Source organism: Puma concolor, chromosome E1, assembly GCF_028749965.1.
Source record: "Puma concolor isolate L17-30 chromosome E1, mPumCon1.1.hap2, whole genome shotgun sequence".
Classification (NCBI taxonomy): Eukaryota; Metazoa; Chordata; class Mammalia; order Carnivora; family Felidae; genus Puma; species Puma concolor.
This window is the reverse complement of record NC_141680.1, coordinates 32,331,621-32,343,352: the sequence shown is the minus strand read 5'-3', so window position 1 is coordinate 32,343,352 and position 11,732 is coordinate 32,331,621. Positions and strand designations below refer to the sequence as shown.

At 42.2% G+C, this 11,732-nt stretch overlaps 1 non-coding gene across 1 annotated transcript; it reads left to right on the top strand.

Moving 5' to 3' along the window:
* Window positions 1-6,340: 6,340 nt before the first annotated feature.
* TRNAQ-CUG (transfer RNA glutamine (anticodon CUG)) lies at window positions 6,341-6,413 on the top strand. Its single transcript has one exon. It is a non-coding gene; the product is annotated as a tRNA-Gln (tRNA).
* The last annotated feature ends 5,319 nt before the right edge of the window (window positions 6,414-11,732 follow it).

The window sequence follows — 11,732 nt, the reverse complement described above, 5'->3', positions numbered from 1 at the left end:
GGAGAGTAGAAGATAACAGGTTTCCAGTTACGGAATGAATAATCACAGGGATGAAAGGTACAGCAGAGGGAATACAGTCAATGATATTGTAATAGCTACAATGGTATTGTAGATGGTAGCTATATTTGTGGTGAACGTAGTGTAAGTACAGAGTAGTCAAATCACTATGTTGTATACCTGAATCTAAGGTAACATTATGTGTCAACTATACTTCACTAGAAAAGAAATGGTTCGTGCCCCTCTGGAGCACGCAAACGAGAAAGACAGACATGCAGGTAGATAAACGAGTATCGTGTGACCAGCAACGAGATGGAGGCATGTGTTGTTGCTATGGCAATACAGAGGAGACACAGGAAGAGATCTCAATGTTTGGGGAAGGAGAGTTGCACTCTTTCCAATTCTGGCAAAGCAGAGCCAGAGTGAGATAGGGCTGGTCCACCAGATTTTAAAGGTAGACAATTTGCTAATGGAACTGGCAGGTGGGAAAGGTGCCTTTGGGTAAAGAGATAATCAATCTATGGGCCAGGGTCAGCCTTTATTTTTGCTTGGCCTGTCTCTGGATGCTAAGTCATCACCATCTGTTTCTGCTATAAGCCCAGACACCAACTTGGGAGGTACTTGCAGAAGTCCTTAGAAGGTTCCCAACAGTCCGCATAGCTCCTGGGGGAGCTAGCTTTAGTCTTCACATACATGTCCTGGAGATCTGGAGGGAAATTATTTTGGGATATAAATATGTATTTCAAGATCATGGCCAGTATCTAAATGACTTACATCTACTATTGCCTCCATGGGTAAATGCTAAGTATATCTTCCCCATGCTATAGCATCAGTATAAAGGAATGAACCGAAGAGCCAACCATCTCCACCCCAAACCACTTCCATCCTGCCCACAGGTGGGGAGGGGGAAATTACTTGAATTTAATGCTAATAAACCCTATCACTGCCTCTGTACAAGGTTTAGATGAAGGGTTAACAAAAGGATTGACTCTTCTATCTCTTCATGTATAAACTACTCTCACTTTGGTGATAAGAGTCTTTGAAGACTATATTTTCTACAGGAAAGTGGTTTTACTTTCTTCATAAGATCTAGACTACATTTTTCTAAATATCATTGATTCTTCTTGGGGAGGAAAGGAGTATATGCATGTGTGTGCACACACATAAGTGAGCTTTTGAGCCAATATTTATTTGCTTGGAAACTAGGAAGAAAGAGAAAGCTTACCCAGATGTCATGATGTCACACTGATAAAGATCTATAAAAAGGGACCACACTTGGAGTGCCAAAGTTCACACTGGGATGTTCATTCCATTGTAATACTAAAGTCCAGCCCTGAACTGGCTTGCCAAATCCCTGTCTCCCTTATTCTCCCTTCCTCTCCTCTAGGTATTATTCTAAAGGAATAAATGCGACTTTGGAAAATTTCTATAATTTATTGTGTTCTTCTAGCAATTATGCTATTGTGGTTGGGATAGAGATGGGCTGGATCCTGCCCACTACTCTGAGAAAAGGGTGATGGATTATTACGAAGTGAGATTATTTGCAATGCAAAGGATTAATGCAAAAGCAAAAAGCAGCACTATGAGAGAGAAAGGGATAATGTTAGAATAGAAGAGTCAGACTAGCTACATAGAGATTATGTTCATGAGAAGCTTCCCCTATAATGATTTTAAGTTATTTTGATCTTTTGCTTTGTTCTGTAAAAACAGTCATATTAAACCTTAGGTTTGCACTTGTCTTGTACCTTGCAATTTGCCTTTGCTATGACAACCCTTCGGTAAAATTTTAATTCTCCTTTAAAGAGTTATGGGAATCGTATTGTGGGAATTAGGGCCTTTCCATTTTCCTCTTTATTGGCTGAGATCCTTGTTACAGTAAGAGCATTGTTTTCGGAAAACACTAGTCCAGGCATTCTTGGTGGGAGTAAACCTCAGACCAAAGACCCTTTCCAAAAAGATAGCAGAGGGGAGGGCATGGTGAAAGAGATTTGGATATTCAGATGCAGGAGAAATTACAAAAGAAAAACAAAGAGAAGAAAAATTCCCATGACCCTGCTACCCTCAAGAATTTTAAATTCATTTAAAAAAAATATTTATTTTTGGGAGAGCACAAGCAGGAGGAGCAGAGAGAAGGGGACAGAGGATCTGAATTAGGCTCTTCAATGACAGCAGAGAGCCCGATGCAAGGCTCAAATCCACGAACTGTGAGATCATGACTTGAGCCAAAGTCAGATGCTCAATGGACTGAGCCACCCAGGTACCCCAAGAACTTTTAATTCATTTAAGAAGATAGAGCATACACCCATGACTATTTTTCCAGCTATGGTCTTCATTCACTCATCCTGCCGTGGCTCAACTAGACTCCCCTATTTTTTTTTAATGTTTATTTGTTTTTGAGAGAGAGAGAGAGAGGGCAAACACAAGTGGGTAAGGGGCAGAGAGAGAGGGGGACAGAGCATCTGAAGCGGTCTCTGTGCTGACAGCAGAGAGCCTGATGCAGGGCTGGAACCCACAAACCGTGAGATCATGACCTGAGCCGAAGTCAGATGTTTAACCGACTGAGCCCTGATTCCCCTAATTTTTTATATGGCACCACCATCCGTTCAGTTTCCAAGCCCAGAATTTGGGTGCCAAGACTGATTCTTTCCTCTTCCTCACCCTCTACAAATAGCCAGTCTTAAAGTCCTATTGGTTCCATCCTCCCAAATACTTTCGATATTTTCATGCAATACTGCCATGAAGAATGGCCCTGGAGAAGACAAACTGGGGAAGCCGCTGGATTTGGCAGCGAAAAGACCTTTAATGACTTGCAAGGAAACTATTTCAGCAGCCATATTACAAGGGTGGAGCAAGCATGTGTGCCGATGAAGAAGAGATGGCTGTTGCACCTGATAGGTGCTTGGGAGCAATAGTATTCAGTATATGCTCAAACCAAAAATTATGCCTCCTTTAATAATTCAGATGGGCACTTGACTCTTCTCATTCCGCTGTTCTATTTCATAATTTCTTTTTCCTTTTTAAATTAATTTTGCCTTCTGGAGAATAGGGTATAAAAATCATGGTAATGGCATTTTGTGAAAATGTTAGCCTTTCTTACTAAAAGAGCCCAGGCAGCACAATTCCACCATCTACGCAGAACAAAAAATAGAAGTTTAAGAACCTCCTGGATTCAATATGGTAAATAATTTTTTTGCTCCTCCAATTTTTTTCTTATGAATAATTCTATGAATACTTTTCTTGCGAATACCAGCTTTCATATATTTGCAGACTGTTTCTCAGCTTACATTCTGTCAGCTAAACCAGTTTCTTTGCTATTTGTATGGCCGTGGCTTTTTTTTTTTCCCTTGGCATTTTTATTTTAACTTATTTTCTCTCATCACTCCATCAGCCTATAATCTCAATGAACTTCCAATTTCAGCTAAAATATGATTTCAAAATGTAAAGAATCTGGCAGTCAGAGTTTTTAGGTTCGAGTATCAGGTACACCACATAATGGTGGTATGAACTTGGAGAAAAACCTAATGTCAGATCCTCAGATCTTCACCTATAAAATGGGGGAAATTATATCACCTTAGTAAAGGTTGATGCAAAGACTAAATAAGAGCAAATATGTGAAATTGCCTGGCTCAGAGCAGCCATTTAATAAATTTTAGTTCCTTCAGGCACCTTCTCTAAAGTCCTCTACTTTTTCTTGAGCTACAGACTTGCATTTCCAATTTCCTGCAGACATCGCTACACATAAGTCTTTCTAGTGGAAGTCACCATTTTCCATAAAACTTGTCTTTCACATTTCCCTCCATATTTTTGTTCATAATATCAGTCTATCGTTCAACACATTTTTTTTTTTGCCCAACCCTGATTCCAACCTTTGCTGATATCTGGCAGAGACCATGAGATGCCTCTAAGGTATCCTCAGGTGGGAGCAGAAGCACTAGTGTCTAAAGTGAAGAAACAACAGGTGCAGAGAGCAGCAATCCACTTGGTAAAATTCCTTGGAGAGACTTTCTAAACCAGCTTCCCCTCTCCCTTTCATCCTTTTTATGGTCTGCTATGCTTGGCTCCTGATCCAGACTTAGGATCTGCTTTTATCTTTGATATTTGAGGATCTAACTCAACTTTTCTGGATTGCAGATGAATGGCTAATCTCTGGAACCTCAACTATTGCAAACACTCATGAACTGATCTCCCTTTCTGCAGCGTCTTCCTGTCTAATCCAGCCTTCCAAAAGGGATCACTTTAATTATCCAAACAATCCCTTCAATAGTGTTAGTCCTCGGGCACCTGGGTGGCTCAGTTGGTTGAGCGTCCGACTTCGGCTCAAGTCAGGATCTCACAGCTCATGAGTTCAAGCCCCACGTCAGGCTCTGTGCTGACAGCTCAGAGCCTGGAGCCTGCTTTGGATTCTGTGTCTCCCTCTCTCTCTGCCCCTCACCCACTCACATTCTGTCTGTGTCTCTCTCAAAAATAAATAAACATCAAAAAAAATTTAATAGTGTTAGTCCTCTACAGTTAAGCCTCAAAAAATGTCTCTCCCACCACTTACAGCATAAAGCCCAAATTACCTTGCCTGGAAATAATGGGAGTAACTGTATAACTTGGTTCCTACCTATATTTCCAGCCTTATCTCTGACCATTCCCCAAGATGAATTCTTTGCTTTAATATCAATTTAATGACTTGCTTTGTAAAGTGTACTTTTTGTTTCAACTGTCCCCACATTCAACCACCTTGCCTTCTTATTTCAAGGAGAATCCTCCCATTATGTTTTTCTTGATGGGAGGTAAGGTCAAATGCACCATCTTTTCCCTCCTTGCTTCCATGGTATGAGCACTGACTTAGGCTTTGCCAGCCAGATGCTCCCACCCAGGACAATAAAAACTGAGTAATGTAGACCTAGAGAAGCAGTTGGAATTCATTTACAGTGGTGATGGTGGTGTTGGCCAAATCCTCCGGCAGGTGTAGCATCATCCTGGCTAGATTCTTTCTGCTAAAAGACTATTGTGCTTCCTGCTTCTTGGCTCTTGGAATACATTTGCTCCTTTCCATTTTCTGAGCCTGATCCTCCAGCTTTCTGATGGTTCTGCAAGCCAGTGATATTATTCCAATGCATCTCCATTTTCTTTCTTACAGACAGAGATGTTTCTGTTGCTTTCAACCCCGAGAATCCTAACTTATATCCTGAGATGTCTAGCTGTTTTCACCAGTGTTTCTTTGATATGCTAATTCTATGTGCAGAATGCCTTTCTTACTTCTCTCTGCTTTTCTGGCGATCCCATGCATAGTGAAAGACAAACATTTAAAGAACCATTACATTTCAAAAAGATAGATGCCAGGAGGGAGATATGTACTGTGTCCATTCGGGCATGAAGGGAACTCTTTTTACTTATGGGAAACTTCCATAGGAAGGAACCTGTCAGGTATTGAACTGGAGGAAAGACAGTACAGGCACAGAGTAGGCATGAACAGAGGCAAGGAGGTGTGAAGGAACATGGCAACACTGAGCAATGGCAGAAGTTCAGTATGACCACAACATAGGCTGTGAGGGGAAGGATGGTGGTGGGAAATGAAGTGTGTAAAACTCACCTGGATTGCTTCAAGAATAAAGAGCTGGAGTCCCCAGTGAGTTAATGGAACTGAGCCATGTTCATCAATAACTACTAATATTATAAAAAGACAGCCAGACACTTAGTGCCCCCAGATGGAAGCATTCAATACTTCACACCACCTATGAAGTATTCCTGCCAAAACCATCAAATCTGAATCTGATCAATGCTTTACATTTAAATGATAATAAGGAAAGTATTGGTAATTATTATATAATTACTAACAAGTAACAAATTGCAAATAAAATATGTAAATTATAATTTTTTTTTCAACGTTTATTTATTTTTGGGACAGAGAGAGACAGAGCATGAACGGGCGAGGGGCAGAGAGAGAGGGAGACACAGAATCGGAAACAGGCTCCAGGCTCTGAGCCATCAGCCCAGAGCCCGACGCGGGGCTCGAACTCACGGACCGCGAGATCGTGACCTGGCTGAAGTCGGACGCTTAACCGACTGCGCCACCCAGGCGCCCCAAAATATGTAAATTATAAAATTAATTATGTAACATTATTAAATAAATTGAAGGAAACGACAGCAGTTGAAAGATATCTTAAGTGATACCCGTGAAATGCAGACTGTGGGAAACTCTACAGCACAAAAAACCCAAATTCTTCAACAAATAAGAAGCAGAGAGTGGAGGAAGAGTATTACAGGAGGGGAAAAAAGAGACAAGGGATGTGTCAGCCAATTGCAATGTGAGGAAGTTATTTGGTTTTTGATTCAAAAAACTGTGAAATGGGGCACTTGGCTGGCTCAGTCAGTAGAGTGTGAGACTCTGGATCTCAGGGTCGTGAGTTCAAGTCCCATGTTGGGCATGTAGCTTACTTAAAATACACACAACAAAACAAAAAATTGTGAGGGGCACCTGGGTGGCTCAGTCTGTTGAGTATCTGACTCTTGATTTTGGCTCAGGTCATGATCCCATGGTCACGGGTTGTGAGATGGAGCCCCATGTTGGGCTCTACCCTGAGTATGAGGCCTGCTTGGGATTCTCTCTCTCTCTCTCTCTCTCTCTCTCTCTCTCTCTCTCAATCCGCCCTTTCCCCACTCACACTTTCTCTCTCTCTCTCTCTCTCTCTCTCTCTCTCTCTCTCAAAATAAACATTAAAAAAATTGTGAGATAACATGGGAAATTTATGACTATAAAATTGTTAATTTTTAAAGGTATAATAAATGCCTTTAGATTTTTAGAAAGTATTATTTAGAGATACACACTGGAATATTTCACACAGATGAGATGATACACTATCTGGTACTCGTTTCAGAATAATTTGGGGTGGGAGTATTAACCAAATAAGATGGGACATGGTAGCTTATTATATTTTCCTCTTTACTTTTGAACATGCTTGAAATTTTTCTAATAAAATATTTTTTTTTAATTTTTTTTTTCAACATTTATTTATTTTTGGGACAGAGAGAGACAGAGCATGAACGGGGGAGGGGCAGAGAGAGAGAGGGAGACACAGAATCGGAAACAGGCTCCAGGCTCTGAGCCATCAGCCCAGAGCCCGACGCGGGGCTCCAACTCGCGGACCGCGAGATCGTGACCTGGCTGAAGTCGGACGCTTAACCGACTGCGCCACCCAGGCGCCCCTCTAATAAAATATTTTAAATTCAGATTGCTAGGTTTTGCCCCTTGGAGATTCTGATGCTATAAGTGTAAGGTGGCACTCAGAAATCCAAACTTTTAAGAAGCACCTTAGAGAATTTGAAATCAGATGGTCCCTAGTCCATAATTTGAGCAAATTCAGCCCAACAGTGCAGTGACTTCAATGGGGAAAACCAAGTAAGAGAAATTGGCAGTATCTTTAATGGAGCAGGTGCTCAAGATAAATATCTGACCATTTTATTTGATGATCGTTTACAAATAATTGTCCCAAATCTTCCTAGTGTTTGTGTATAATAATCATTCAGGGTGTGATTACTGGCGCTATTTCCTGATGTGGGCCTTTTTTCCATTAGATTTTTTGAGTCCCCTAATGCTTGCCTCATGTACCAAGGCTAATTCCCTGATTAGATAATCATCCTTGGGAAGCTTTCTTCCTAATCACAATGGTAGGAGAGATGTTGCCAGGCCTTCCAGGAAGGGAGAGACACCCAGTTGTGACCCATTAAATTGGCATCAGCTCTCACTCCACCCCTTCCAGGAGGAAAGGCTCTTATAACCCTGGAAGGGGAGGGAGTGGAGAGGTGACCCATCCTTCCCAGGGCTGTCAGGTCACATCATAATCTCACACACTCCCAACCCCCCTTTTCATTCCACTTTTGAGAATTTTTCAACTGGAAAGTGCCTGAAACCTTGGAGTTGTGGAATGGGCTGGGGTGTATCATGGAGACATGGCTGGCCACATGTCATAAGGCAAACTGACTGAAAATGGGAAGGTCCTACCATGACTCCTCAGAGACATGGGCCCCTCTCAGGCAGTTAACCTGAGGGTGGCTCTCCCAGCAAAGCCAAAACAAAACGCTGCTGCTGGCTGAGCCTCCCTGGGATTGCAAGAATGCTTTCCCATCCAGGCAAAGCCCTGCTGTCCTGCCAGCAACAGAAAAGCAGCCTTCCAGAAGAATCTTCTCCTTGTCTGGAGCATTCTAGGCTTCAGACCTGTCTGGGATCAGCACACCTCAGGGTTGGTAGACAGAGTGGCTGCATTCAACCCCTCCCCAATACGATATGAACTGAAACAACCTTGCCTCTTCTTGCACAATCCGGGGAAACCTTGCTGTATCCCACTGATAAGGTGAGGAAACAATAATGGACAGAGATGGGTACTGTTTGTATCCTGAATTTATAGGCAGAGACCTTCAAATTGAAGGTCTCAGTGATTAATCTGTGATCACTCAGCTCAGGGTCAGAACTAGGATCAGGTAATCCTGCCTTAGGCTTTGTGCATGTAACTCCCTCAGAGGGTTTTTTGCTTTTTGCCTTAATGTAATCACCTGTCCTCTTATATAGTTTTTAAGTTTATTTATTTATTTTGAGAGAGAGAGAGAGAGAGAGAGAGAGAGAGAGAGAGAGAGAATGTGCAGGCGAGCAGTGGAGGGGCAGAAAGAGAGGGAGAGAGAGAATCCCAAACAGGCACTGTGCTCTCAGCACACAGCCCAGTGTGAGGCTCTTTCCCAGAAACCACGAGATCATGACCTGAGCCCAAATCAAGAATTGGATGCTTAACTGACTGAGTCACTCAGGCGCCCCATTCGCCTTGCCTTTAAAACCCTACCCTGCTCATCCTCCCCAAAGGGAACCTACCTTCCTGCCACCGTGGGCTCTGCATTTCCCTGAACATGTTGCACTTGTTCTTATGTATTTCCTTTTCTTTCACTTTCCTTCTTCGTGAAAGGCTTTCTTCTCCTCAACTCAAATTTCTCTCATTGAAATCCTGCTCCAGCTTGCCAGACTTTTAGGATTCATTCACCACCCTCACATAAATGACATTTCCCTCTACATCTTCATCACACTCTGCTGATAACATTTCTTGTCACGCACATTTGTTTTCTTGTCTCATATTTTTCTTTTGATGACCTTCTGGCCATGTGTATACTTGCCTGCAGAATTCTGATGCACTGCAAACTCCTTGAGCCCTGTGACCATTTTTTATTCAACTTTTTATTTCCTCAGCATTTCCACAGTGCTCTGTATATAATAGGAGTTTTAAAATTCTATTGAATTGAATGTATGCAACCTTGCAATAATATATAACCTAGTTTCCATCTATCAAAATACAATAAAATGTCCAGGGGAAGCTGGATGCTACAAAGGATTAATACTGGGATTAATCCTTACCCAGTTGAAATGAAGACTCCTTAAGTAGCATTGTAATTTATGTCTTTGCTAACTCCATCTTTGCATGTACTAAATACATTGAAAGTGAATCGCCACTGGGTTTTGAATGCCCTGCTTCCACTTCTCCCCCTTATAACAGTGAGGAAGTAGAGATGAGGAGAAGACAGAGCTACAAAGCTGCCTGGGGAAGTTGGTATATTCAGATGCTCACCCCTAAGTTTCCTTGTCCTTTTGTGATTCCAGATTGGTTTGGGTGAGTGAGGAGGGAAAGGGCAGCCCTCTGGGGACATTAATAATAAGGTCTGAAGGATGAAGATCAAAGGCAGCTTTGGCTGCAGACCATGGAGTAACCCTAGTAACGGCAGAGGCTCTCTGATCTCCGTGCTCCTCCATACCCCCTGTGAGCTCAACTACGTTTTGCACCCCTTCCTGGGGTCACCACCCTTCTCAGTTACAATCCACTCTTGTTTCTTCCAAAACTCCATATCCCACAAGAATATAGATCTGCTGTTTATTTGCATATAACTCACTATCTAGCCATGAGATAAACCACCTGGAAAAGTTTTACAAAACTGGCATGAAACCAAATGTTAGTTAGTATGAAAGCTCAGGGGGAGCTTAAGCTTTTTAAAGAATACCTTTCTAAACTGAATGATCCAAATTGGCCTTCTACAGTATTTATCTTCGCTAACCTACAGCCAGTTCATAAACCTTGTAAAAGTTTGCCTTTTAAATCATCCATTGCATGTTTCCTGGGATTTATTCTGAAATAATTTGGTGGTTAATGGGAGCTGGGGGCAGGGCACAAAGGAACCAACACTAGCCACGAGTTGATAATTGTTGAAACCAGGTGATAGGGACGTGGGTGTTCATTATGACATCCTCTCTCGTTTTAGTAGATATTTGAAATTTTCCTAGCAAATATTTTCTTTTAAAAAATTTATTTTGTCTTCATATTCTGCCTCCATGCAATTCTAGTATGGTTAACTTTTCTGTTTTGGAAGACAGGAATTATCACATTGGGTCATCTCCTCCCTCTGCCTTTCTTATTAGCCCAACTTGTATCATCTTCTTTCCGTGTCCTAGCTTGGCAAAACAAGGGTCTGTCTGCTTGGTGAATCTCAAGTACTATGCACAGAGTGGCCCAAGAATCTTGGACATGGCCAGGGTGAATGCTCAGACTCCTTTTGTAACCATTTAAAAATATGCCATGGTAGCAAGAGTTCCAAGCTTGAGGGTTTTATTTTCACTGAGGACTTCAAATACTGCCGCTGGGCTGCAAATAGAAACTAGCATGGTGGCTTGTTTGCAAAAGTTGCTCTGTTCTTTCTCTCTCTTCTCATTCCTTCTCTCTCTTTCTCCTCTGTCCTCTACTGGAAAAGCACCTGTTGGTGGGCAGTTACCAATGTGAAGATACAAGAACTTTCTGGTGTTAAATACTTCCAGGATATCAAGAACCAAAGCTGTTTGGACTGCTAGGAATGACACAGTGAATCAGCACCCCGTGTCCCATTTTTGGAGACTTCAACTATGTTGTTGGTCTGGGAGGAAAACACGCTTAAAAGTCAAATGAGAGACCGTATTTGAGGAGGTGACATTCAGATTGCATTTCACAGGTGTTTTGGCACCAACAAGTCAAACAGGGTATTTCTCCAATCATGTAAGCGGACGGACTTGCCATTTGATCCACAGCAGAGCTTGTCCTGTGCAAACTGCATCCAAAATATCATCCCACTCAGTGGGCGATTCCCCAGCATTAGTCACTGGCAGGCGTCCTTTGAAAGCTGCTCTCAGGAACTTCTCCTGAGGTGTTGCCTTTCTCTGCAGCTTGTCTGATTCCATAAGGCCAAAGAGATGCATTGAACAACTAAGAAAGGCAAAGTGGAAAAAAAAAAAAAAAAAAAGGAGGGGGGAAGTTCAACCAGTTAGAACCCTGGGCTGTGGAGGAAGATGGCCAAAGAGGCTGGATTTCCAGCTGTCCATCACCCCTCTCATTTTGCACAGGAAAGGCATTTCTCTAATCCACCTGTTCAATTATTTATCATGCTATGTGTTTCCTCTTAATTGTTACTCAGGCAAAGCCTTTATGTTGTAAGGTGACACCCTAGTATTTTTTGACGACCTTAGGCAAAGTGATTGACACTTGATCCTGGAGTCAGATGTTCCCAGTGACGCAACTTGCTCTCCCAGTAGCAGAAAAGCTTCCTGCCATGATTAAGTTGGAACCGTGAAAGTGCTAAAATGTGTTGTCAGTCTTCCTCTGATGCAAGCACTTTTATTATAGAGTCTGCTCGCAGAAGAGGGAAGCAACACAAGCCTTACCTCCAAATAGCCCTTTCTGCCCTGGACTAGC